The 11,041-nt window shown below is 40.9% G+C and overlaps 1 pseudogene; it reads left to right on the top strand.

Moving 5' to 3' along the window:
- Nucleotides 1-4,553: 4,553 nt before the first annotated feature.
- The window catches only part of LOC102247600, a 15,798-nt pseudogene continuing 9,310 nt past the window's right edge, over nucleotides 4,554-11,041 (top strand).

The following is an 11,041-nucleotide window of genomic DNA, read 5'->3' as shown; positions in this document are numbered from 1 at the left end:
TCACATTCCACATTTTCAGAAGCTCATCTTATAACTTCAGGGTCCTGAGTCCACACCTGACATGACACATCCTTTCTCCCTCCTTCCAGCATTCCTCTGTCATAGCTCTTCAGCAATTCACATACTCAAAAAAGCGGCAGTCAGCCATTCATAATTTTTTAAATTAATGATAATCGATTAATTGTTTGACTTCTGCAGTATCACAGAGGCTTTCTGTAATCATTAACTTAATTTTAACAATATTCAATTGGGAATTTCAGGTCCCATGGCCAGCTGACATGGGAAATGTATTACTAGTGAAATTTTGAAGCCTCTCACTTTAGGTCATCCAAGAGCTAGCCCCAAACCATGATAGTGTAATATAACCAATTTCTTATTTTGTGATCATGAAATTAATAATAACACACAAAATAAAAGGACTGTATTCTTGCAATATTTCTAGAAGACTAGAGTGATTTATCTATAATAATAAAAGCATAATATGCTAATTAGACCAGACAGCTGAACGACCTTCTGGACCTCCTTCCAGACGACTTTACAGATGAAGCCGGGACTGCGAGGGCTGAGCCCCTTGCACGAATTTTGTACATCGGGCCTCTAGTTACTTATAATAGTGATAAAATAAAACTATGAACTTCAAAAGTGACCAAAAATGTTTAAAAATAGTTTGGAATTAATCTCCCAAAACTGTTTGTCTTGATCCCTTCTATGTTTTAGTCAGTAGGAACTAAATTGAATTCCTATCTGCTTTAGTCAGAATCATATCCCTTCAAAACCTTAAACTAATAATTTAGAAAATGATTTAAAGTTCCATATTTGGAACTTCCTACTTATATGATAAGAATGAACTATAACATGGAATAAAAAAATATTTGAAATGTCTCCAATATTGTATATCTCATGAAAATTATATTCTCAACTTTCTTATCATTTATTCCCTTGCCCATTTTTTATCTTTCTTCTTCTGACTCTCTTGTCTCACTGTAAAGAGTAAAATATTCGCTATTTTTCTTCAACTAGTATTTTATTATTTAAGAGCATTTTTCATTTCTCAGTCTATTTTTTTTCCAGTGAATTAAGCACTGCTACAAAGCTGATATTTTTGATAAGTGTAGGGTTTTTACTATAATTGTACAGCACACCAGGATAGGAACATTATTGAAAGCAAAATGTTCAACATATTGTGACAGGACAAAAGAAGAGACCAAAAAAGAATATAATGTTATGGGGTTTTTCTTTTCTTTCTTTTTTTTTGTGCCTTTGGGCAATGAAAATTTGTGTTCCTGAGGATGCTGATTTTTTACTGAGATACACTATTGACTATTTCTTAAATTTTTCTTGCTAATTATTATCAGGCAGTGTAAACTACAGAGGATATAAAGTGAAAAGTTTTAATCAGCCACCAAAAACAAATAAAAAAGTCCCCAGATTTGTTCAGAAAGTGTCAGATAGATGAGTACTTGTTTGCTTTACTAAATATCTGAAATATGAGTAATGTTTAGATGCAAATACTCCATGCATCTATTATGAACTAGTTAAAAATATGCTACATACTAAACTACAAATTATACACTAACATGACTGGGATAATGTATTTTTTTGTAATTTTCTCTGAAAAAAAAACCCAAATGACATCATTTTAATAATAGTACTTTAAAATGTTCGTGGATATTTTAATATTTTGTTAAGTGGTAAGGTCTAAGTTATTTGTATGAGACATGAGCCCCTGTAGCATTTTTATAAACTGAGAATAAAAAAGGGACTGGTGAGCACAGAGCTCCATTCCAAATGTCTTAAAAGCAACCCCATCTTAATCATGCACATGCCTAGTGCTGCACACAAACAAAGTGTCCCTCAACTATTGTGTATTAAATGAAAAGCAGATGCTACAATAGCAATATGAAATAAAATGCTCATTATAAGTATATTATAGCTTATCATTGGGAAAGATTTGAATAAAGATTCAATACTTATTTACTCTTACTTTGTGCCCTGCACTAATCTTCTTTGCATGCATTATTTTATTTACTTCTTTCAGCAAGCTGAGCATGCAGTGGGAGGAGGGGATAAACATAGTTCATTCCACAGCAATTTTATGGCATTAAGATGCAAATTAAAAAGAAAACATCAGAAGCATATCACAGAAGTGATCGTTGTTATCATGCCAGAAATTGTCTCATTGATCAAGAAGCAAAGGATTCTGACTGAGGAGATGCTGTGCCTTAGGAGGCATGGCCATGTCAAGCATCTACTTGCTGTACCATTGATGTGCAAGCTGTGGCTGCTCCCAGGATACTCTGAAATCCTTGTCAAGCATAGGAGTCACCTTAAAGGTAGGGGAAATCAATGTGACCCTCAGGAGGAGATAGGCTGCTCTGACAATTGGAGTCAGAAAGAGGAATTGACTTGGACGTCTGTTGGTGCTCCCTTACCTCACTGTCACTGTGAATGGCCATGTGCAGCAACCCCAGAGTAAGAAGCATATAAGTTAGAGAAAAGAAAAAGAGAAGAAGAAGAAGAAGAAGAAGAAGAAGGAGAAGAAGAAGAAGAAGAAGAAGAAGAAGAAGAAGAAGAAGAAGAAGAAAAGAAGAAGCAGGAGGAGGAGGAGGAGGAGAAGAAGAGGAAGAAAAGCGTCAAGAAGTCACCGCCCTCAGAAGTGAAAGTTTGGATCATACCACCATGGAACACCATGACCTGTCAAGGTGCTCGGCGAGGAAGAGGCGACTCTGAAATAAATCGTGGAGGAGGGAGAATGTGGAACGATGGCAGCTCCCAGATCAACTGCAGAGATTGGGGCTAGCTGTAGTTCTCACAGATCTTCCTACCCAACATTTAAAATCTTGAGAGTATCAGCATTTCCCTCAGGAAGAGAAGCCTATTGGGACAATGAGAGCTCTCCTTTGTATAAGTGTGGAGTGAGGCAAAGGGCAGGCTGCCCGGTCACGAAGATGCCCCTCTCAGGGCTGAGAGCAGAGCTCACTGAGAGCCCAGCTGCTGTCTTCTGACATCCGTTGCCACCTTTTAACGGAGGTCACACTTCCCACAGGCTGGTCTTGCCAATGGGTGAGGGTGGCAAGGATTCAGAGGCAGTCCTGTTCCTGGGTTAGACTCCTCTGACAGCAATTTTGGCTCCCCAACAGCCTTGCCAAACTTCCCTTTGAACTTCAGTCAATGATGTGTCCAGCCAACATTGCTTTCTTTCTTTCCTCCCTCCTTCACTCAGAGTCAGATTTGAATCGTGGCTGATGGCTCCCAGCCTCCGTTGGATTTCTCCCCATTGCTCTCCCAGCTTACTTCTCACAGGGCCCAGGCTCGCTAACACACATACTGACCAGGGGGGGGTGGGCTGCCCCCTTCTTCACTGAGCAGCTTTGACTGGAGTTTCATAATGAGCTGACAGCACAACAATCTTATCTTAGAAGGCTGACAAGCCTCCTATCTCCCAGAAATTAATCAAATTTTCAGGCCTGTAGAAGAGACCTTTCTAGTTTTCGCTGCTCCTGCAGATAATTATCTTAAATTTTTGCTCATTTCTTTGTTCAATTCAATGTGGTGCTTGGAGGAAGAAGTAGGTAACAGCATTTGGGGAGAGAAAAGAGATAATAGCCTTATTAAATTGAACACACCTCTTTTAAATCTTCAACATTGGTTTCAGCAAAGTTAAACTTTGCTCAGTTTTAATGGTCTCTTTTCCTACTTTACCATAGACATTTTTTACACATAGTTTTCATATGTTCCCTTTTATTTCTATTACCAAATATTTGCTTAATAATCTCAGCACTATTCCTCCCTCAATTTGCATTCTTCCCCTTTCAAATGCTTTCACTGTCTGCTTACTCTTTATATCAGTCATTCATTTTAATTACATTTACTGAAAATCAACTGTGTGCCAGGCAAGGAATGGGGATGAAAAAATGAATATAATGTAGGTTTATCCTCAGGAAACTAACATTGTACTAAATACAAAACAGTCTAGAGCTTTTCAGTAGCTAAAAGCTACTTAAGGAGAGTAATTCTGCCTCCTTTTCAGCATAACTCCTGTTTCTGCCTTTGCTGTGAGTTACCCAGGTCATGTGACCTTACAGGGAAGGATGTGCAACCACAAAAAAGTATAGAAAGTTAACAATTTTGTGCATTAATGGATGAAAAATGAAGGAAAATTTATGTAACTACCACACAAAGGATGCTATAGAAAGCACATTTTTCCAATCAGAACTTTTTTTCCCCCAGTAATCATGGAAAACTGCTTATTGTTAGCACTTACTACCAGTTGAAATGATTCTTTAAGGAAAGAGTGTAATTTTGAGCTATATCCAATTGGAAGCTTATCATAAAGCATGATTATTTGCCTTAATGCTTTATATACAGTAAAAATGTATATTGATACATTAAAAATCTGTTCAGATGTTTATGAGCTGCTCGGTTTAGAAGACCTTGCATGCAAAATTGACAAAGGCAGCCCTGGTGCAATTCCATCCTGTGAGTCTGTTCTGAGGAACAGGAGTCCTTTATCTCCATCTGCCTTCTCTCACCTAAGTGAGTGCTCCCACCCCATGGAAGATTTTGGAGGGCATGACATGAGCCCTCTGAAACCTGGAACTATCTTTTCAGTTGTGAACTAAAGGCTGACAAAGGTTATCGCTTTTAAGGTGGGTGGTGATGAAAATGAATACTAATTATCTTAATGAATGGTCAGTTCAGGGGCTGGTGCAAAGGCTAAATTGTCCATTGTTGAAGCAGAAGCAATGAATTATGAGGGCAGTCCAATTCAAGTAGCATTGGCATCTTGAAAATGTCTGTACAGTCAATGCTTTGCCTTGGTAGCTTTGCAATAAACCACCTGTGATCTTACAGTTGAAGTGGGGTTCATGGCCTGTGCATATTAGTGGATAGCACTTAGCTGTGGTGGGAGATGCAGAGACAGAAGATGAAGAGGAGGAGGATGTGAAACTCCTTGGTATGTCTGGAAATCGTTCTTTCCTGGAAGTGGTAGCAGGTTTCCACAGAAAAAAAATAAAACTTGCTACTGCTGAAGGTGATGTGGACAATGATGAGGATGAGGATGAGGATGAAGATGATGCTGATGATCCTGATCTGATGCTGATGATTTTGAGAATGAGGAAGTAGGAAAAAAAGCTCCAATAAAGAAATCCATATGAGATACTCCAGCCAAAAATGCACAGAAATCAAACCAGTATGGAAAAGACTCCAAATCATCGACACCCAGATCAAAAGGTTAAGAATCCTTCAAAAAACAGGAAAAAAATACCTAAACCACCAAAAGGACCTAATTCTGTAGAAAACATTAGAACAAAAATGCAAGCAAGTATAGAAAAAGCACCTTCTACAATCCTGGGCACTACTGGTAAATTAAGCCCTAAGATGGAGAAAAAAGAGAGATAAGTATAGCTCATACTAAGTATCACCCACAGTCCAGACTGAAGTCTTCTATTTTAATCTCAGTCCCCTTTCCTGATTTGCCATTCACCCAGGCCCCCTTTTGGACTGGAAGAAATCTCACTCTTAATCTCCTACAGCACTTTTGACTGCTGTGATTAAGTGAACTTTTCTTTCTACTTGTTCATTTGCCTCACCTCTTTAACCATGTTTTGGACACCTTTGTATCTACATAGCTGCTCAATAAGTATTTGAATGGATTAGAAAATGACAAAAGCATACTCTCAAGAACAAAATCTATGGAAAACAAAATAAGAAAAGAAACCAACAACAGTAGCATCTGTCCATGAGTACTCCTGAGAACTTCTCCTGTCTTTGCATTCTAGTTTACATTTACTACCTTCAAACTCAGATTTTATCTTGAAATTTGATTTCCACACTCATCTCATAGATACAACAACCCTTCTTGGCCAATCTGGTATCTGACTTCAGTTTATTGGTAATAACGTATTGAGCTCTATCTTATTAGAGTTCTCCTTGGTTTTCCATTTTGACCGGGCCAGTCCTTTTATTTTCTTCTTCAAACTTTTATTTAAAAATTTTCAAACATGCCATAACATTCTACCACTGAGATTAATAGTTAACCATACTGAATTTACCACGTATATGTACTGCTACACATCCAAAATTTGTTATTTTTGATGCATTTCAAATTAGTTGCAGACATGGCACTTCAGTGTGCATATCATTAACTAGAGTTCAGTAATTCTCTATTGTTCTATTTGATTTTAGGGGTACAATTTATAAACAAGGGAATGCTTAGATCATGAATATTCTATTTCAGAAAATTTTTAAAAAATGCTTTGACTTGTGAAACTCAAACCCTGTGGACATATTTCTTTCATTGTTAGAATTTCTAGTAGCTAACAGCTCATAGCTCAGAGACACATTGACATGTGAGTGAATTTAGCTGGAGCAAGAAAATCCTTATTGGAAGATAAACTTGTTTTAAAATCAGAGTCATCTTACAAGTAGGCCTAACTACATATTACTATGTAATATTGTCATTTATTACATAGTAATAATGGCAGTTAGCCCCTGTTACCTAGACAAAAAAATGTTACTTGTCTTTCATTCCTAACGCTTAAGAAGAAAGAAATAAAGTTTTATACTTTACTGAATAAATAGAAGTTGAATATTAACCTACACAAATGTGTCCAAACTGATAATGCATACATGTATCCCTTTCTTTTCAAGTACATTAGTCCCTGAGATTCAATAGCAAGAGTTTGGACTACAATGTATATATCCTATATAATAAAAGGCTAATATGCAAATTGACCAAACAGCAGAACGACCGGTCGGTCGCTATGATGCACACTGACCACCAGGGGGCAGACACTCGATGCAGGAGCTTACCCCTTGTGGTCAGTGCTCTCCCACAGGGGGAGCACCGCTCAGCCAGAAACCGGGCTCATGGCTGGCGAGCACAGCGGCAGTGGCAGGAGCCTCTCCCACCTCCACGGCAACACTAAGGATATCGGGCTGAGGGACACCCCCACCCCAGTGCACGAATTTCGTGCACCAGGCCTCTAGTATACTAATAAAAGGGTAATATGCTAATTAGACCGGGAGACCTTCTGGGAGACCTTCTGGACGTCCTTCTGGATGAAGCCATGGTGGCGGGGCTGAGGCAGAGGCAGTTAGGGGTGATCAGGCCAGCAGGGGAGGGCAGTTGGAGGCAAACAGGCTGGCATGGAAGGCAGTTGGGGGAGAGCAGGCAGGCGGGGGTCAGTTGGGGGTGATAAGGCTGGCAGGGGGGGAGTTGGGGGTGATCAGGCTGGAAGGGGGGCAGTTGGGGGCGATCAGGCCAGCAGGCAGAGTGGTTAGGGGTGATCAGGCAGGCAGGCAGGTGAGTGGTTAGGAGCCAGCAGTCCCGGATTGAGAGAGGGTTGTCCCAGATTGGAGAGGTGCAGGCCAGGCTGAGGGATACCCCCTCCCCCGTGCATGAATTTCGTGCACTGGGCCACTAGTATATATATATGTGTGTCTGTGTGTGTGTGTGTGTGTGTGTGTGTGTATTTTAAAATCTGTATGCTCCTTAATTCCTAAATATGTATTCTGCCTGTCCAAGTACTTGTTTGACCTCTAATATAGGTCAGAGAATCAAAACCTCATCCAGATGAGGATATCTGTAAAATGCTGGCTTAGCATGGTTCGCTAGCCTAGTAACTACAGGTGAGAGAATCTTACTATGAGGGATTGACTCTCTATTCTCCTATTGCAAGACAGCAGGGCTTCTTCAGGTTAAAAATGCAATTCCAAATTTCTATAGACTGCATTATTTGACAGAAAAATAAAATGATGATAGAAAGAACCAGAATCTTGAGATGTTTAGAAGTTCCCATGAGAACTGCTTATTTCATCCCAGCAAAGACTATTCTTAGCATGTCCTTAGCAGAGGTATCACTGGGAATAACACCCTCTGAGAGTCATTGCTATATTTTGTCAATTGCTGAGAGCATGTAAACCAACACACACTATTTCATGTTTTCAGAATTATTCATGTTGCAAATACTCGTCTCTGCAAGTGCTCTGCCTCTTCACTACTGCACAGATTTTCTTACACCTCCATCATAGCATCGTGCCACGTCCTCAGATGGCCCATCACTGACTATTGTACTGGCAGTAACCTTCCTCAACCTCCCTAGTGTACAGAAACATAAAACAAGGTTACCTCAGGAGAATGAAAAAAAGGTGAAAGCAGATCTGGGCACTGTACAGATTAATGATAAGAAACAATCAAAATTTTCCAAGAAAGAGGCAAATCAGGCTGTCAAGTCTGAAGATGACCAAATCTAACTTAGATCAAGTTAATAAAACTAATGAGCGTGGAAGCTTGCTTCTCAGCAGGCCTATGGAAACAGACTCCACAAAACCTTTATGCAAGCTGACTCTGACATACTAGGCTCTCTTAGGTGCCTACACTAGTCTGCATTGAGTCTTTTCCTCTACCTGCTGTGACCCTTACATGATCACTAATCCATCTTTTATCTTTCTGGACCCCCAGCCTCCTGCATATTCTGACTTCGGAAAAAGAAAAGCATGTGCTACGGTGTTGATTAACTTTACATGCTCAGGTACTCCAGATAACTTTTTGCTAGGATGCTCCTTTAGTCTTGGCATTTTAAGCTACCAGCTAAGAGCATTCTGCAGTGTTATCAGGTAACCAGGATTGAAGTGAACCATAATAGATTTTTTATTCATTCATTTATTCAGATATTTATTGAGACTATCATATGTCATGCCATTAACTAAGACCTGGAGCATAAAATTAAATACAATCTGACTTCTGTGCAAAGTCATGATATGAGAGAATAGAAAAATATTCAAGACATAATTACAACACTGTGTGATAGGTACAAAAATACAGGCATAAATTCCCTTTACTTGGATAGGAATGGCAAATGGTAGAGCAAGCCTACAGAAGAGACATATTAACTGTCTTTAAGGATGAGAAGTTTGCTACTGCTGGGAATTGCAGGCAGAGAAGTCTAAGTAAATTGACAAGGTTGTACAGATAACAAATTGTAGAGTCAGGATTCAAATGCAGACAGTTTGTATTTCCCCCCTTGATTTTAAATTAAAAATATTTTTGAGGTAAAATATACATATTGCAAAATTCACAATTTTTCTGTGACAATCTGTGAATTTTTGGATGTGCATTTGACATTTATTTATATAATTCTATATAACAAAAGTCTAATATGCTAAGTGTCCAGTCGTCCGTTCAACCAATCAAAGCATAATATGCTAATGATATGTTAAGGTTGATCAACCACTTGCTATGACATGCACTGACTACCAGGGGACAGATGCTCTGGGTAGGTTACCTTGCTGCTGGGGTCTGGCTGATTGGGACTGAGTGAGATGGGCTGGACACACCCTGGAGCCCTCCCGCGGTCCCTCCCCAGCTGGCCAACCTCCTGTGTCCCTCCCCAGCCCTGATCATGCACTGGTGGGTTCCCTCGGACTGGCCTGCACCCTCTCGCAATCTGGGATCCCTCGGGGGATGTTGGAGAGCCAGTTTCAGCCCGATGGTGGAACGACCAGTCGCTATGATGCTCACTAACTACCAGGGGGCTGATGCTCAACGTAGGAGTTGCCCCCTGGTGGTCAGTGCACTCTACAGGGAGAGCACCACTCAGCCAGAAGCCAGACTCATGGCTGGTGAGCGCAGCGGTGTTGGCGGGAGCTTCTCCCACCACCATGGTAGCCAGCAGTCAGACATCCCCCAAGGGCTCCCAGACTGTGAGAGGGTGCAGGCCAGGCTGAGGGAACTCCCCCTCCCCGAATACACAGATTTCGTGCACCAGGCCTCTAGTGACATATATTAGAAGCTCCTGAATAGCTTCCCTTACATCAGTTGGAAGACATTTTTGTTGTTTTACTTTTTGATGATTATGAATAATATTAGTGGCCCAGTGCATGGATTCATGCACATTGAAAGGAAATTAATTAGAAGAAATATTTTAATATCGCTATTCTCCCTTTCTCTATAATAGAAGTATCAACTAAATTCACGATCAATAATGACAGATAGAAACACATGTGTGCGATTGGTGCCAACAAGAGCTTTATATGTATCGCACATGCACGAGTCAACTTAGCCTTTTATAGATATAGAATAAACTTGCTTAATTCGACCTGCTTTCTGAATTAGCTAAACTTTTTCCAGCCCAGTGAAGCACCCCAACTTCTCTTTCAGGTAATTGTTGACAACACAGCAGTAAATATCAACACAAAGCAGATTATTATTGTAGGTCACACAGGGAGAAATATTTAACTGCAGCAGTGTTTGAGTATACTAGTATTCTGCTCAGTGAGAAAACCTGAAGTCATTTTCAAGGTCCACCATTTCTTACTTCTTTTTAGTCAGGTCAAGTTTCTAAACTTTCTAAATGTCTGTTTTCTTGCTAATGAAAAGAAAATAGGATTCCACCAAGTCTCCTATCTATCTACTCCGAGACTTCTGTGAGGATCAAATGAGATGAGGCAAGGGAAAACACTTCACAGACATTTGGTTACAATGTGAAATGTTTCCGCCTGGTTATAAAGCAAGTTGTATTCCTGGGCTGAAGAAATTCCAAGGAGGCTAGTCACTAGGGAGAGGAAGCCTGGCATTGTTATGTGACATCATTACCCAGATGGACACTTAGCATATTAGCCTTTTATATGTATACTAGAGGCCCAGTGCACGAATTCGTGCACAGGTGGGGTCTGGCTGGCCTGTCCCAATCGGAGGATTGGGGCCAGGCTTGTAGGGAGGAGGAGATAGTGGGAAGTTTGCTGGCCCACCCAAATCTGGGCCCGATCAGGGCCAGGCCGGCCAGGGGGCAGGCCCTGCCCCTGATTGGGATGGGGGACCGATTGGGGGTGGGGCTGGCCATGGGGAGGGGCTGTGGGCAGTGGGCCAGCTGGTCCCGCCCTCGAATAGGGTGGGGGTGGTCGATCAGGGCCAGCTGCCTGGGGGAGGGGCCATGGGTGGTTGGCTGGCCGGCTCTATCTCTGATTGGAGAGGGGGGGCAAATTGGGGTGATGGGGGCCCATCAGGGGCAAGGGTGGGGCTGGCTTGGGAGAGGGG

The sequence above is a fragment of the Myotis brandtii genome, unplaced genomic scaffold (assembly GCF_000412655.1).
Source record: "Myotis brandtii unplaced genomic scaffold, ASM41265v1 scaffold123, whole genome shotgun sequence".
Classification (NCBI taxonomy): Eukaryota; Metazoa; Chordata; class Mammalia; order Chiroptera; family Vespertilionidae; genus Myotis; species Myotis brandtii.
The sequence above is the reverse complement of the archived record's forward strand: the minus strand, read 5'-3'. Positions and strand labels throughout refer to the sequence as shown.